The 15,809-nt window shown below is 42.5% G+C and overlaps 2 protein-coding genes across 6 annotated transcripts in view; one reads left to right on the top strand and one right to left on the bottom strand.

The window, feature by feature from the left end:
• Positions 1-15,809, top strand: part of GFOD1 (Gfo/Idh/MocA-like oxidoreductase domain containing 1) — a 521,440-nt gene that overhangs the window by 116,642 nt on the left and 388,989 nt on the right. The gene's annotated exons all lie outside the window — the stretch shown is intronic.
• Positions 1-15,809, bottom strand: part of PHACTR1 (phosphatase and actin regulator 1) — a 297,264-nt gene that overhangs the window by 19,065 nt on the left and 262,390 nt on the right. The window lies entirely within an intron of this gene.

The following is a 15,809-nucleotide window of genomic DNA, read 5'->3' as shown; positions in this document are numbered from 1 at the left end:
CATGTCTGTACCAGTTAGTTCAATACCCCTGCTTTGGTCAGCAGCCTCCAAACTACCCTCACATGGTGCACGGGGCTGGTGTGTGGGATGGGTAGGGGCTTCACCTTCTGTATGAAAGCACAAGTTTGAGCACCTGATTTTACACAGCCTGAAGATTTCTGCTATCAGAGATGATACCAGCTGTACTGCCTTTGGGGCCATTTTCCATCACTAGGACAGAACATGGACCTATTCCAGTGCAGAATTTGGAGCTGGCTTTGCCTCTGTGCCATGGCAAATCAATCATTTACCTCACTGAAAAAGTGCCGACAGGGACAGAAACTCGGCCTTTATTCAGAAGAGAAGTACAAAGTCCACTGAAGATGAAAGTGCTAGTCAAACGCTTGCTTTTACCATCTTTAAGACACAGTAGCTGTTGCTAATGGAATACTTCACCTCAGTATTAAAAAGAAATTAAAACCACTTTATTTCTATCAGCAGTTGAGAATCAAGGAGAATAAGCTGCCAAGTTTAGCTCCACTAATAGTACCTGCAGGAACTGAGTTATATAAAGTTTTTAATCCACCACACTGTGATGTTTATCAAGAGGAAGCATCAGATGAACGTTCAAAACAGATTCCATGCAAGCAGTGTGCAGCACTTCTATGGAAACAAACATCACACCGCAAGCATAAGGAGACCTCAGTCTGAAATGAAGGCTTCCAAAAAAGTCCTTCTCTTCCAGAAGAAAATGAGGATTAGAAGACTCATCTAACAGTTATGTCAAGAACAGTTCACATTGGACCATTTCAAACAAAAGGCAGTTGTTTTATCTACCTACATGAATAATTTACATTAAAGAGCAAGTCTTCCATGTATTTACTTCTCAGTATCTGCCATGAAGTAGATGAATTTAAACAGAGTTTTTACTTCACTGAATCATTGCTTCTACACTGAGGTGAGTGTAGAAGCAATGACTCAGTGGGATTTCCTCCACATGTGCCCCCCACACGAATTCCCATCTCCTGTGCAGATCAGAGACCTGTAGACTATGGGATTCTTCCCTAAGATGCCTGATAGGGTGTCTAGTGAAAACCAGCCAGAAACATCTGTGTTCTCCATCAAGAATCTAAGTATTTCATGGAGCCCATAATACACATTTTTCAGTGTACAGTGTACTCTTGCCTCAATGACTACTACTATTCTGAAGGGATGCAGTTACATGGAAGAAAAAACCATGGTATTTTTGGTAGACACAGTCTGGTGATTCATATTCATAGGTTGTGGGTAGTTTTCTTAGATATGCAAGAACTTATAAATAGCAAAATTTAAGCAGTCGTAATAAAATAACCTTGTAGCTTAATGAATCATGACTACTAGACAGTGGAAGCAGTGAAGGGAAAGGATGTTAATGAACAATTTTGTAAGTACCTGGCCTCCAGGACCACTGTCTACTCTTAATTTTCATGGACTGCTACATTCCCATTTTCTTCTCATTTTGGGTTGACTGAGCCTGCTCCCGATCCCTCATTGTGTGTTCCTCCCTGATGACCAAATCAGTGAAACCAGCCCCTTCTCATCCAGGCTCTCACAATATTATTTCTCTAGTTCTCCTGCTCTTTTCATTTTATTTCTTCTTTTGCTTCCAGTGACTTCAATTCCCAAACAATCTTTGAACTACAACCAGCTCCACTAACTCCTCAGAAAAGCCATCTATAAGTTTTTACTTTTTCCAACTTAACTTTTGTTAAGCAGCTGTTAACGTTTTTGAACACCTCAGTACTAGGTACAATCCTGTAAATAAAAAAACGTCAACAACTCTTGCTTTGTTATTGTGGCTACAAAGATACATTTTTTTCCCACACCTAATTTTAGTGTACCATCTCCAGTGGATTGTTGTGATCTTAGCAAACACTAGGTGTGATAATTCCACTCTTTGTCTTTCCTTCCTGTGTTGCTCAGAATAAAAATACTAATGAAGCCCACCTAGATTGCAGAGGCTGATTTCAGAGGTTTGACTGCTGGATTGCTGCTGTGCCTTCTTTCATTTAACATCACAGGGGCTGCATGAGGCTGTCAAGAGGCCAGAGGTCAGGAAACAAGTGTCTAATTAGCAGCACAATCAGAACAAACAGAGGAAAAAGGAGGTGAGAAATGATGTGTCGTCAGACCTCATGCAATGGCAAACTAAGGAACTGCTTATGAAAGCTATAAGAATCAATTAGGATGCAAGTTATTGATCAGAATGGGAACTCTGTTTTGTGGAGCTGCAGGAGTCTAGGTATCTGACCAAGGCAAAGGCAGACCTTAGAAAGCACCAGCCTTTCAACAGTTCTTGCTGAATTTAAAGACCTCCATGTAAACATGCTTAACCATATGTAAACACGCCATCCTTTTTATTTCGCAATAGACATCAGGCATTCAAGATGACAGGGAGGCTTACTTCTTGTAATCTGTGCTCTGCAATGTGTTGTCTGTTTTACACTTCATGTTTTTGGAGTAATGTTAATAAATTAATAAAAAAATTGACACAGGTTTCCCTACAAAAAAACAGAACAAACAAACAAACAAAAAACCCCAAATCTTCTAGAGATTTCTGTTGACATAAAGGAAGCCTTGTTAAGATTTCACTGAAAATTTGATATTCAAATGAGACTGTCAGTGAAAAATGAAAGTTTCTCAGATTTATTAAAAAAATGACAGCAAACTAATTTTCTGAATTAATTTCCTGCAGGGTCAAAACACATCACAGTCCTTGTGCTAGCACTATACAGTGCCCATTTCTTAGTAAGAATTTTGCATGGTGCTTTTATTTTATTTCCATTTTTTTTCTTTTTGTTTTGCTGAACTTGTTCTGGTCAGGGCTGAGCACATCATGGTGGATGCCCAAGAGATTGGGGGCAGGAGGAATAATCATTTGCAAAGTATACTGCCCTTGGATTAAAGTACTGGCTGGAGGGAATGCAGTCTCTTCACGGAGTAAGAAGGTAAAAAGACAACATTTTCACTGATGAATGCTACTGCAACTCAAGACTCAGAATGGGAAGTTCTTGTTAATGCGACAATGTGCAATAAAAGGAAATACTGGCTGTACACTTCCCCAGGCAACACCTAACACTTATTAAGAGTCCACACAGTGATGATACTTAGCCTTCTCTGCAGTGTGGTCATACTCAGAGGGCTCTCAGGACAATGGCCATCTATCCGTAGAGATGACAACCCATTTGTCTGGTAACATTTCTGAAGCAAGGCACTCCCAACTGCCTAGGCTCTGACTAAGAGTCATGGGCTTTATCTCCACAGACTATTGCAATGCTGTGCATGAGTTCAGATAAAGACTTGATTAATGTCATTCATGTGTGGTGCTGGATTGGTGGATTTTGGATGCGTAGAATTCCTCTTTGTCTTTTCTCAGAGGGCAAGAACATATAAGAGCTTCATATGGGGTCATCTGTAAGTATAAGAGCTGGATCCAAAACACGGCTTGCTGGAAAATGACATCTCATTTACTTGCCAGGCTTGTTAACTCCAAGAGTCAGAACTCAGCAGCTCTCTAGTGCTTGAATGGTGACATCTGGCAGGCATGACCCAGAGCAGTCACAGGTGGTTATAACAGGACATGCAGAAGTATGGTGAGGTGCCCACAACACCATCAACATATTTTGGAGCTCATCCATGCTCACAATCCATTCCTATGGCATAAGTCACCAAGACATAAAGTAACTTCCGAGTACAGGGGGTTATAACTTCTGGAGTAACTCAATTTAGAAATTAATTCTCTAGAAGCAAATCTTTTTATTTAAGTGCATCTGGGTTCATACCACCCTAGAGATTGCTCTAACAGAGGAGCTGGGCACATGGGAAGGCAGCTGCTACAAAGAACTACTTGCTGCATAGCTCTTTAGTTGGCATAAATAAGCACGACTGAAGCCAGCAGAACTGTGCTGATTTAAATCAGCTATATAATTCAACATGAGGAAAATTCAATGGCAGTAAAGAGTCTTACTATTGCTTAATTTAGCTTGCCTTTCTCAATAATAGTGCTGATAGCAAAGCAATATTGATGAAGGATAACTTACCATGGGCTCTTTGTACTCCCACGACAAATGCAGAAAATTGGAAGATGAAAATGGATGAGAAGAAAAGCTTTTATTTGCTTGTGACAGTTAACTGTTAGCAAAGGATGAGAAAAAAAATGACCTCCTTTCCTTATGCCACTGCACAATGAGCAGAAAATATCTGTAAGCTCAGCAGCTCACCTTCTCTGAATTGTCAGCCCAGATTCTGTCAGCCAGACTTGAGAGTCTTCAGAAAACTATCTTTCTCCTAACAGGATTTATAAAATGGGATTAGCACAGCTTTATCAATCAATGAATAAGCTGAAGGGATATTAAATAGAAAATCCCTATCCAGAGAGGAAAATGTAAGGCTTCTACACCATCATGATTTCTGTACTAGACTCCATTAAGACGTTGGCTAATTTATAGGATACATTATCTCCTACTTTAAGCTCTCTGCCTCGTGTGACAAGTCTCTTGGTGTCTGTCATAACACTCTTTATAACTGTTTTTCTTGAGAAATTAAGGCAATAAAACCATGAGGAGCGTTTGCCATGACTCAGTTACCATGTAATGACTACTCCTCACTTCCCTGTTGATTTTAAGCATTCAGTCCCTTGGAGATTGTGGTGAGCATGCAGCTAAAGTGAGGCCTGTGGTAATGACTAGAGCAGACTACAGGGGGCAGGCACCCCAGATCACCCCTAAGGAGCACCACAGAGAAGAGTTTCAATGAGAACTATTTAGCAAATTGTGGTAGGAAGTGCTTTTTTTCAGAAATAAAATAAAAAAATTAACAACTGCAAAATATCAGTGGGAGATCTAAGTACTTCCTGATGCTGCCTTTGCATCTCAGTTTGTTCCCTCGGCTGCACCACCTGGCCCAGGATTGCTAGAGCAGTCCCATGTCCTGAAGGAAAGAGGTGGAACTTCAGCTTTGTACCCCTTCTGAGTGCAATACCAAGTGGTCTGGCACATGAAACAACAGAATGATAGCTCCTATAACACATTTGCAGACATGCATCTAGAATGGCTCTGCAAGAAAATAACATCTTCAGACCTTGTTTTGTGTTGAGAAACACCATCAGTATGTAAGTTTACCTTTACAGTAAAGTAAAGGTCTACCTAATGCAGGTTGCTGTGAAGACTTCTAAGAAAACAGCCATTTTTCTGCTTGCTTGGAGCATCCGAATAGTGGAAAATGAAACCAAGTGGGCACTTAGTTTAATTTTTTTTCTCATTCTTTAACCCTTGCGAATCCATTCTAGACTCAGTGCTCAATGTATTCTTTTCTGTTTAATCTGATTGAGGGATTGATTTATTTCGGTTTTGATTTATTCTTGGGAAGTTACAAGCTCCCAACAAAATAATAGGCTGCCCATATTAGATCAGATTAGGTTTCCTGGGGAAAGAGAATTGTGTTCAAAATGTATGTTTCATCAATTCACTAGGCCTACGTTAAGTTAGAATCTTGTCTATCATACACAGAACACATTTCCATATTATACCTAAATAAAACAGAATCATCTTGGTCTGTGAACTCTCAATTTTCTTAATTAATAGAAGAAATGGCTAAACAGTCCTATAGCTCTGAGCAGAAACAGTTATACATCTGTTTGCATAATGGCACATCCAAGATCACAAGGAGAAGCTTCCAGAGAATCTCCCTTTACACCGACTGATACCTTGAACACTGCAAGAGCACACAAGCTTGTCTCACAACTTGAGCTCTAAAATGGAGCTTTCTCTGTTTCACTATCATATTGTTTCATTATCATCAAACCTTTTAGCCAAATACTAGCTGTTCACATAAAATCCCGTCATAAAAGTTTAATTTTAAAAAATGGCATGGTGGAATTAAAACAGCTGCACCGTATGAACTTTGCAGCATTAGTTCTCAATTCATTTATCCCTAATCCCAACAAGAAAATGTCCAACAACTGTACTAGGAAACAAAGAACTAACTTTTTTTGGAAAGGGAACTTACTATGTATCTAATTCAAGAACGTATTTTTGGAACAATAAAAATTGTTTTAATATATAAAAATACTTTTGAGTACTAAAAATGCAAAAGGATAAAGAAAAAAAAAGATTTAAAACGGTAGTGAATGTTCCCCTTGTGCAGCATTGAGAAAAGACACTTGCCTCTACAAAAGTAATAATATGCAACCAAAAGCAGATTTTACAAAGCATAATTCACAGTTCAAGGTCAATCCATTAATGACTTAAGGAATAAATGGCTCTGTGAAAATCAGTCTGATCTAAACAGATATGCTTGCTATCTACAATAGTTATTGTGGTTACTTAGTTTTAGAATCTTTTCTCTCTATAGTTAAGTGGTTTTATGTGAACAAACATATGTATAATGACAAGTCTTTGAAGATGCATTTTTTAAAGGAAAGATTTTTTAAAGGAAAGATTTTTAAAGGAGGCTAAATCTTAGAAACATTGTTTTCCTTACTCTTTGTAAGACATATATTTAATACTCTTTTAATCCGAAGACCAGTGTTGGAGGTTTTGCCTGCTACCTTCTGCACTTACTTCCTCAGTTTTGAGGTGTAGCCTTTGTACTTGGAAAATCTGTAGGAGACCTGATCACTATTGAGTGGATTTGTAAGTGTCCTCAATCTTCTGTAACTGAAGACCTTCGAGGACTATCTTAAAGACCATTCAGTCAAGCAAAAGACCTGACAGAGTCCCAGATCCCTTCAGCTCTCTGTCACCCAACAAACTTGCTGGTTGGTGTTTTTAGGAACTTAGATGGAATGAATGTGGAGTCTCCCTCTTGTCTCCAGTCCTTGACTACTTATTCCCATGAAAGTTACTCTTGAAAGTACACTCATGTCCAAGGAGAAGCTTAAGTAAGAAAGTCCACTTCCACCTTCACAAGTCCCTCTGCCCTGGCTCCTGATGCTCAGGGAAGCTCATACAAGTGAGGAATAAAGCAGTTGTTCTTGTACAATGTGTAGTGGTCTTGGGATGGAAATAGGAAGCAATTTTTTAGGCAGGAAGATCTGTGGGTTCAGTGGAGAGAATTGTGGAGGGAAGCTGAGATGAGTATGGGAGCACAGCCTTACTTCTCAAAACTCCTCTAAGACCCATCAATCTTTTCCTCCTCTGAGAGTTCTCCTTTGAGATATCTGCTGCTGTCACAGGCTTGCTTATGCTGAGAAGCAGTTGCTGGCTCCAAGGAAGTGCTGAGAGCTGAAGCACATAACAGAATGACCATCTTTTTTACACAGTTGATTTAGCTAGCATGAAGGTAAGACTTCCCAATAAAACTTTGTTGACTACCATGTTGATGTGGTGACTACATATGGAACACAATGATTTTATCTTCATAACCTGTGTGTTAATGGGTATCTTACACTTCTGGCATGCTAAGTATGTAACTTACTTAATTAGAAAAGCAACGGCAACCTATTTTCTTATTTATTTAGTCACTAGCACAACTGCAAACTTAAAAATACCACATAAGAGTGAGCTAAAACGTGTAAGCAACCAAACTTGAGTTGATTCTAATGAAGGAAACTTGCATTGAAAGTTTCTCCAATTTGTTGATGTCAGGTCCAACACTTCTATAGCTAACCACAAACTGCTGCATAGGAAGTTCCGCACAAATGTGCATGGGAACTTCTTCCCAGTGCAGTGACGGAGCAGTGGCACAGCTGCACAGAGAGGTGGTGGAGTCTCCTTCTCTGGAGACGTTCCAGGCCCACCTGGACGCCTACCTGTGCAACCTGGGCTAGGGAGCTGCTTTGGCAGGGGGTTGGACTCAGTGATCTCTAGAGGTCCCTTCCAACCCCTACAGTCTGTGATTCTGTGAACGTGAAAAAGTTTTCTGTAATTGCAATGACTACAGATCACTCAAATAATGGAAACAAACAGAATACTTAGGTATTGTGCTATTTTTTTAAAGATCATTTTACCAGCACTAGCATGAAGAAAGGCAAGTAAACACTACTGCACAAATCAAATTCATCTTAAAATGCTTTGAGTATGGGAATGTGAAAAAAAGCAACTTACCCACTTTCTAAGAAGCGAATCACAAATGAAAACACTCAGCAACTTGGCAAATCCACAATAAAGGAATTCTAAAGAAGCACTTTTGTAACAGAAGTTGGCAGTACTAGTAATTCAAGACCATAACGATTCCATTTTTGGGGAGAAAGGATGCATAGGAAATAGCACGGCATCCATACTTTGTCTTGTTATTGAAGTGGAAAATTCCTAGAACAATTTTGAGAGCTTTAAGAGTGATTAACTACATTGTGTCAGTGACATTTCAGTCTCCCCGACTATATAAAAGGCAGTCTAACTTATAAAGAGCAGAGAATTATTGCAAAATGTTCACTTGGAGATCAAGAATTAGGCCTGGGTCAAACATTTATGACAAACAGTAAAATTGCCAAAAAATTGAGTTCCAGCAGGTCAGAAACTATCTACAAGATGAGGTCAAACATAGTTTCAGCTGAGGAAACAATTTACTAGACACTACTTAAAAAAAAAAAAAAAAAAAAAAAAAAAAGCAGTTTAAAAAAGCATTAAAAATACATTGGATAAAATATTTGGTACTGGCCTGAAACAGTATTTTTCATTTTGTAATAAAAATTTAACTCCTCACTGTGCTATTTTTATTGTTTTCCCTCCCATACTTGTTACTTATTTTGTTCCAGCTGAGTACCAAATGTGAAAAACTCCTTATTCAGCCAACTTCAGTAGACAAAACTCTTCTTGCAGTTAACTGTGACAGCAATTACAAGCACAGATTTACTGAAGCAGCTTACAAGGCTGGCTCTTCCCAGCAGTAGCATTACCAGCTGCAGTGCAGATGTCTGGGTCATTCCTGTCCATTTAATGGTCACATCTACATCTGGGCTACCTGCTGATTAGACTGAATCTCTGCATGTGTTTTACAACATTGATTCTTTTCTATCTGCTTCACCGCTTGCAAATTCAGTCTCTATCTTTCCAGATAACTATGTTTCATCACCCTCCCCAGAGATTTTCCCATTCTCTAAATTCTTGCCTTGTTCAAGGACACAACCTATCCCCTTCCAGATGGCAAAGATGTAACACTTTAACTACTAGGGTCTACTTCTGCCCCGGTGCCCTAGCAAAACTCAGAAATACATACGTACGTATTTAAATTACAGAACCTCCTGAAACATCAGTGAAAACAAACTGCAACTCAGGCCAAGAATGGCTGGTTTAAAAAAAGGAGACATTGCTCATCTGTCTAAAACACACATTTTAGGAAACCACAAGGTTGTGAATTTGACAAGGTATCAGACACTATTTACTCAGAGCTGTATCACCTCAGTCCTCGTGATCAACTAACTGCTTTGAGATCGGCACAGCCGGAGCTGCAGTGGCTGATTGAGGTACAGGGTGGGTTTTCGGGAGGTTCCAGTCTCTCGGGAACCGAGTGAGAGCGGGCAGTCCCAAGTTAACCTCGCGAGAGGTTAACAAGTCGTAGGCGTTAACGAGGCATAGGCTTGCCAGGGTTTCAGCGCCCTCACCCTCACCCTTCAGCTGAATAGGGCTCAGGGAGGGCAATGAAGTGTCACTACCCACTGTTTGTTTGTTTGTGTTTTTTTTTTTATATATATATATATTAATTATTATTATTGTTTATTTACTTTTAAGTTATTACAATTCATATCTATATATATATTACTATAAACTATTTTTTATTTTTTATTTATTCATTTACTTTCAATTTTTCATTTATTTGTTTTTATTCCTTTTTGTGTCATGGTCTCTACTAGATAGAGGGCTTGCCTTAAAAAGGCTGTGGCGACCCAGACAGAAGGTCTGCCTAGAAGCGTGGCTACACAGGTCTCTGGTTGCAAGGAGTGCCAGAGCCTGCTACTGCTGGATGAGGGTGCTAAGCAGTTCTCCTGTGCAAGGTGTGAGCGGGTGGAAGATCTGCTTAGCATGGTGGCTGAACTGAAAGAGGAGGTTGAGAGACTGAGGGCCATCAGGGACTGTGAGCGGGAGATTGACTGGTGGAGTAGCTCCCTAGAGCGCCAGAGAGAAAGGCACCGGGGAGATCCCCCACAGTTGGTGGTGGACTCTCTGACCTGTCCCCGTAGGGCAGAAGGGGGATATCTGAGGGATAGGGAGGGCTGGCAGAGAGTCCCTGCTCGGTACCCTGCTCGGTACCGTGGGCAATCTCCCCCTCTGCCTCCCCAGTGTCCCCAGATACCCCTAAGCAATAGATTTGCAGCATTGGATGTTGAAGAGGTGATAAGGGGTGAAGTGCAGGAAGATTCCCGCAGGAGGTCACCAATGGCAAGGCAGTCACCTCCGTGCATTGAGACTGCTGCTACTAAGAAAGAAAGGAAGGTGATCATAGTGGGTGGCTCCCTTCTAAAGGGAACTGAGGGCCCCATTTGCAGACCAGACCCAAACCACAGGGAAGTGTGCTGTCTCCCTGGGGCTCGGATCAGGGACATTGCTAGAAGACTCCCGGACTTGATACGCCCCACCGACTACTACCCGTTACTCGTAGTTCAGGCAGACTGCAATGAAATATCTCAGAGAAGTCTGCGAACTATGAAAAGAGATTTCAGGGGATTAGGGCGATTAGTTCAAGGGGTGGGAGCACAAGTGGTGTTTGCTTCCATACCTTCTGGGGCGGTGAAGGACACAGAATGGGCTAGGAAAACACAGGTGATGAATAATTGGCTGAGAGGTTGGTGTAGAGACAGACACTTTGGGTTTTTTGACCATGGGATAGTTTACTCAGCTCCTGGCCTGTTATCTGTTGATGGGATACACCTATCTCAAAGGGGGAAACGAATCCTAGCACAGGAGCTAGCTGGACTCATTGAGAGAGCTTTAAACTAGCTGTGATGGGGGAAGGGGATAAAACAGGGCTCACCAGCAAAGAGCCTAAGGAGGCTGTGCTGGAGAAAGGGGTGAGGCAGATATCTCAGCTGAAGTGCATCTATACCAATGCACGCAGCATGGGCAATAAACAAGAAGAGCTTGAAGCCATTGTGAGGCAGGCTAACTATGACCTTGTGGCTATTACAGAAACATGGTGGGACCTCTCCCATGACTGGAATACTGGGATTGATGGCTACAAGCTCTTCAGAAGGGATAAACAGGGAAGAAAGGGTGGTGGCATAGCTCTCTATATCAAAGAGTGTTTTGATGTTGAAGAGCTTGAGGTTGGAAATGATAAAGTAGAGTCCCTATGGATAAGGATCAGGGGGATAGTCTTTAGGAGTGACATCGTGGTGGGGGTCTGTTATAGACCACCTAGTCAGGATGAAGAAATAGACGAGGTGTTCTATAAACAACTTGCAGATGTTGCACGATGGCCAGCACTCGTTCTCATGGGGGACTTCAACTTCCCTGACATATGCTGGAAATATAATACTGCGCAGAGGAAGCAGTCCATGAGATTTCTAGAAATGTGTGGATGATTGCTTCCTGACACAGCTGGTGCAAGAGCCTACCAGGGGAGATGCCTTGCTAGAGCTACTTTTCACTAACAGGGAAGGTCTAGTAGGAGATGTGAAGGTTGGAGATTGTCTTGGTCAGAGTGACCATGAAATGGTGGAGTTTGCTATTCTGGGTGACGTCAAGAGGGTGACTAGCAAAACTGCTACCTTGGACTTCCGGAGGGCAGACTTTGACCTGTTCAGGGTGCTTGTTGCAAGGGTCCCTTGGGACTTGCTCCTGAGGGGTAAAGGGGTCCAGGAAGCCTGGATGCTCCTCAAGATGGAAATCTTCAAGGCACAGGAGCAGGCTGTCCCGGAGTCCCGTAAGTCGAGCCAGAGGAGAAAAAGACCAGTGTGGATGAACCAGGAACTTTTGTTGAGACTCCGAGAGAAAAAGAGAGTCTATGTCCTCTGGAAGATGGGACAGGCTACTTGGGGTGACTACAGAGAACTGGCCAAGATTTGCAGGCAGAAAGTTAGAAATGCTAAAGCCCAGCTTGAACTTAGACTGGCTACTGCTGTAAAGGAGAACAGGAAACCCTTTTACAAATATATTAACAGCACGAAAAAAACTACGGAAAATTTCTCTCCTTTACTCAACAAGGCAGGGAATGTAACCACAGATGATAAGGAAAAGGCTGAGGTTCTCAATGCCTTCTTCACATCTGTCTTTAATAGACAGAACAGTTGTCCACACAGTACTTGCCCTGACCTGGAAGTCCAGGACGGGGTGCATAATGCACCCCCTGTGATCCAAGCAGAGATGGTCAGAGATCTTCTCCTCCATCTGAACTGCCACAAGTCCATGGGGCCAGATGGGATCCACCCAAGGGTGCTGAGGGAGCTAGCAGAGGTGACTGCCGAGCCACTTTCTGCCATCTATCAGAATTCCTGGTTATCTGGAGAGGTCCCACAAGATTGGAGGCTTGCTGATGTGACTCCCATCTACAAGAAAGGCCATAAGGAAGATCCAGGGAACTACAGGCCTGTCAGCCTGACCTCGGTATCAGGGAAAGTTATGGAGCAGATGATCTTGAGGGAGATCACATGGCACGTACATGGCTATAAAGGGATCAGACCCAGCCAGCACGGGTTCACAAAGGGCAGGTCGTGCTTGTCCAACCTCATCTCCTTCTATGACTGGGTGACCAGACAGGTAGATGAGGGAAAGGCTGTTGATGTAGTCTACCTGGACTTCAGCAAGGCCTTCGACACGGTCTCCCACAGTATTCTCCTGAGGAAACTTGCAGCCCGTGGTGTGGACAGGTTCACTCTTCTCTGGGTGAAGAATTGGCTGGAGGGCCGTGCCCAGAGGGTAGTGGTTAATGGAGTTGAGTCCAGCTGGCGTCCTGTTACAAGTGGTGTCCCCCAAGGGTCAGTTTTGGGGCCCATCTTGTTTAATATCTTTATTGATGACCTAGATGAGGGAATTGAGTGTACCCTCAGTAAGTCTGCAGATGACACCAAGTTGGGAGGATGTGTTGATCTGCCTGAGGGTAGGGAGGCCCTTCAGAGGGATTTGGATAGGCTGAACAGCTGGGCTGAGCTCAATGGGATGAGGTTCAATAAGGCCAAGTGCCGGGTTCTGCACTTTGGCCACAATAACCCCATGCAATGCTATAGGCTTGGGGCAGAATGGCTTGAAGAATGTAGAGAGGAAAAGGAGCTGGGGGTGTTGGTTGTTGCTTGGCTTAACATGAGCCGGCAGTGTGCCCAGGTGGCCAAGAAGGCCAACAGCATCCTGGCCTGTATTAGAAATAGTGTAGCCAGCAGGAGCAGGGAGGTGATCATCCCCCTGTACTCAGCTCTGGTGCGGCCGCACCTCGAGTACTGTGTTCAGTTTTGGGCCCCTCACTACAAGAAGGACATTGAGGCCCTGGAGCGTGTCCAGAGAAGGGCAACAAAACTGGTGAGGGGTCTGGAGCACAAGTCTTATGAGGAGCGGCTGAGGGAGCTGGGATTGTTTAGTCTGGAGAAGAGGAGGCTCAGAGGAGACCTTATTGCACTCTACCACTTCCTGAAGGGGGGTTGTGGTGAGGAGGGGGTGGGCCTCTTCTCCCTGATAAATAATGACAGGACGAGAGGGAATGGCCACAAGTTGCGCCGGGGAAGATTTAGATTAGAACTGAGGAAACATTTTTTCTCTGAAAGAGTGGTCAGGCACTGGAATGGCCTGCCTAGGGAGGTGGTTGAGGCACCGTCCCTAGCGCTGTTCAAGAAGCATTTAGATGAGGTGCTAAGGGATTTGATTTAGTAGTTGGGTAGGGATAGTGATAGGAGGATGGTTGGACTAGATGATCTTGTAGGTCCTTTCCAACCTTCCAACATTCCAAATGGAATGTTATAAAGAGGCTTATTACCCTGACTAAGGAATTAGCAGCAGGAATCAATAATCTCCAAAGTAACACAGGTCCTCTTTCCAGGCAGATACTCTTTACTTCAAAACAAACAGAATCAAACCCATGAACCAAAACACTTCCAGGGGGACACATGTGATATGCTGAATAGGCTGCAGTCTTTTTTCTTTTTATGCATAGTGCAACATCAGTTTTTACATTTTTCCCCTGAAGCTTCATGGGATTGGCTCAATGCCCACTGAAGTTTCTCCACTGTCAGTTTTCCAACTAAGATCAGCTGTGTGTACATATTACACAGCTCCTTGTGACACTCTTATCAAAGTAAAAACTTGCTTGACTATCACATTGTAGCTTCTGAGACCTTCTTTCTAGGACAGCAGCAGCCTTCTCTCTCTCTCTCTTTTTCTCTTTAATTAGAGCTGATGTTGAGCAAAGTGGAAGAAACGACCAGCTACCTCTTCTTTATATAATATGGGAGAGAAGCTGATTCTTGTCTTAAATAAGAGATTGTTTTTTGAGCTCCTTACTGATCCAAATAGCTTATTCTGCCAGAATTCAGGCAGAAAGGCTAAAGAGGGTTATTATTTAGAATGCTTTGTATGCCAGATAAGCAAAGTATGCTTGTTTGTGGATGCTGACAGGCCATAGGATAGGCCTAGGTTTCCCTGCAGGGCACACTCAGATGACTAGAGATGCCAGAACTGATAAAATTCTGTCCTAGGCTTCCACTGCTTTGTTTTTGTGTTATTGTGCTGTTTCCTGCATACCCAGCTGAAGGCAATGAGAGTGGGGGCTCAGAGGACTGGCACTGTTATCCTGATAAAACGCCTTCTGAACATGTACCAATGATACACAAAATGTTGGTAATACTGGAAACTGCACTTACAGCTGTACGAGGCTGCAGATTCGTATTAAAATGCACAGCCTATGATGGTCTGTGCAAACAGGCACAGTGTCTGCTTCCTAGTTTTGCTCGACTTCATCATTAAAATGTGCAGTCGCTCATGCATTAGCATGGAGATCAGCCCCTCCTTCCAGCCTCCATGGGCCAAAGCCATGCAGACTTGCTTTTTGCTTTGTAAGTATACTAAATTCACATCTGTACCTCATAGTTTATTGGGTGTTAAGTCCACTTTCATGACTGAAGATTATCTTGTGCTAATAACAACCTTGCTCCTGCTTGACAGCAGTGGCGCTCTGCATAGCCTAGCTAAATGAACAGCAGCTGCTAAGAAAGAGGGAAAAATCTATCACAACTACTACAGTGTTGAACTGGCTTGAACAGTGTTACTGGCAAAATGTGTATCAAATACATGTATCCATCCTACTTACTATTAGATATATTAGAACATTATTCTGCACTACTGGAGAGCTTTGCTGTTCCAGAGGTAACAGACAACAGCACTGCAGGCTGTCTGGGATGTTTCTGAAAGCAACAAAACTCTTTTCCCAAACAGAGATAGAGCAATAAATTGCAGGTTGTGAAACTGGGATTGTAATGGCAGGGAGTGTCTGAGGGTATGGGGAGATGCAGGGGTCAGAAGCATGTCTGTTAGAAGTTGGGCATCTGGAACTGATTTTCATGCAAATACAGAGCCTGGGAGATGTTTTTGTTTAGAAACTGAGTTCTGGACATTTTTTTCCATGCAGCAAAGCACAAGGACTTTGGTCTTCAGAGCTAATCCAATACTTTTTTTGTAACTGAAGTGAGCTGGAGACTTTTATTGTCTGCATGTAATAGAAAGTAAATTAAAGTTAAGTAAGTAAAGAGTAAACCTGGCTAAATTGTCTGTGTTGGCACAGCCATTGTGCAACAACCTAAAGCAGAATAAAACAGTGTCAGGAACTGCACTGGAATAGCTTTATGAGACACATTCACTGTAACCTTAGACTGGGGGAGAAGGCAGAGACTAAGAATTTGGAAGGTTTGAGACAGAATTTGACCACTCTGTACTGTC

Source organism: Cyrtonyx montezumae, unplaced genomic scaffold (assembly GCF_038088225.1).
Source record: "Cyrtonyx montezumae isolate F1298 unplaced genomic scaffold, pur_monq_1.0 scaffold_8, whole genome shotgun sequence".
Taxonomy (NCBI): domain Eukaryota; kingdom Metazoa; phylum Chordata; class Aves; order Galliformes; family Odontophoridae; genus Cyrtonyx; species Cyrtonyx montezumae.
The sequence above is the reverse complement of the archived record's forward strand: the minus strand, read 5'-3'. Positions and strand labels throughout refer to the sequence as shown.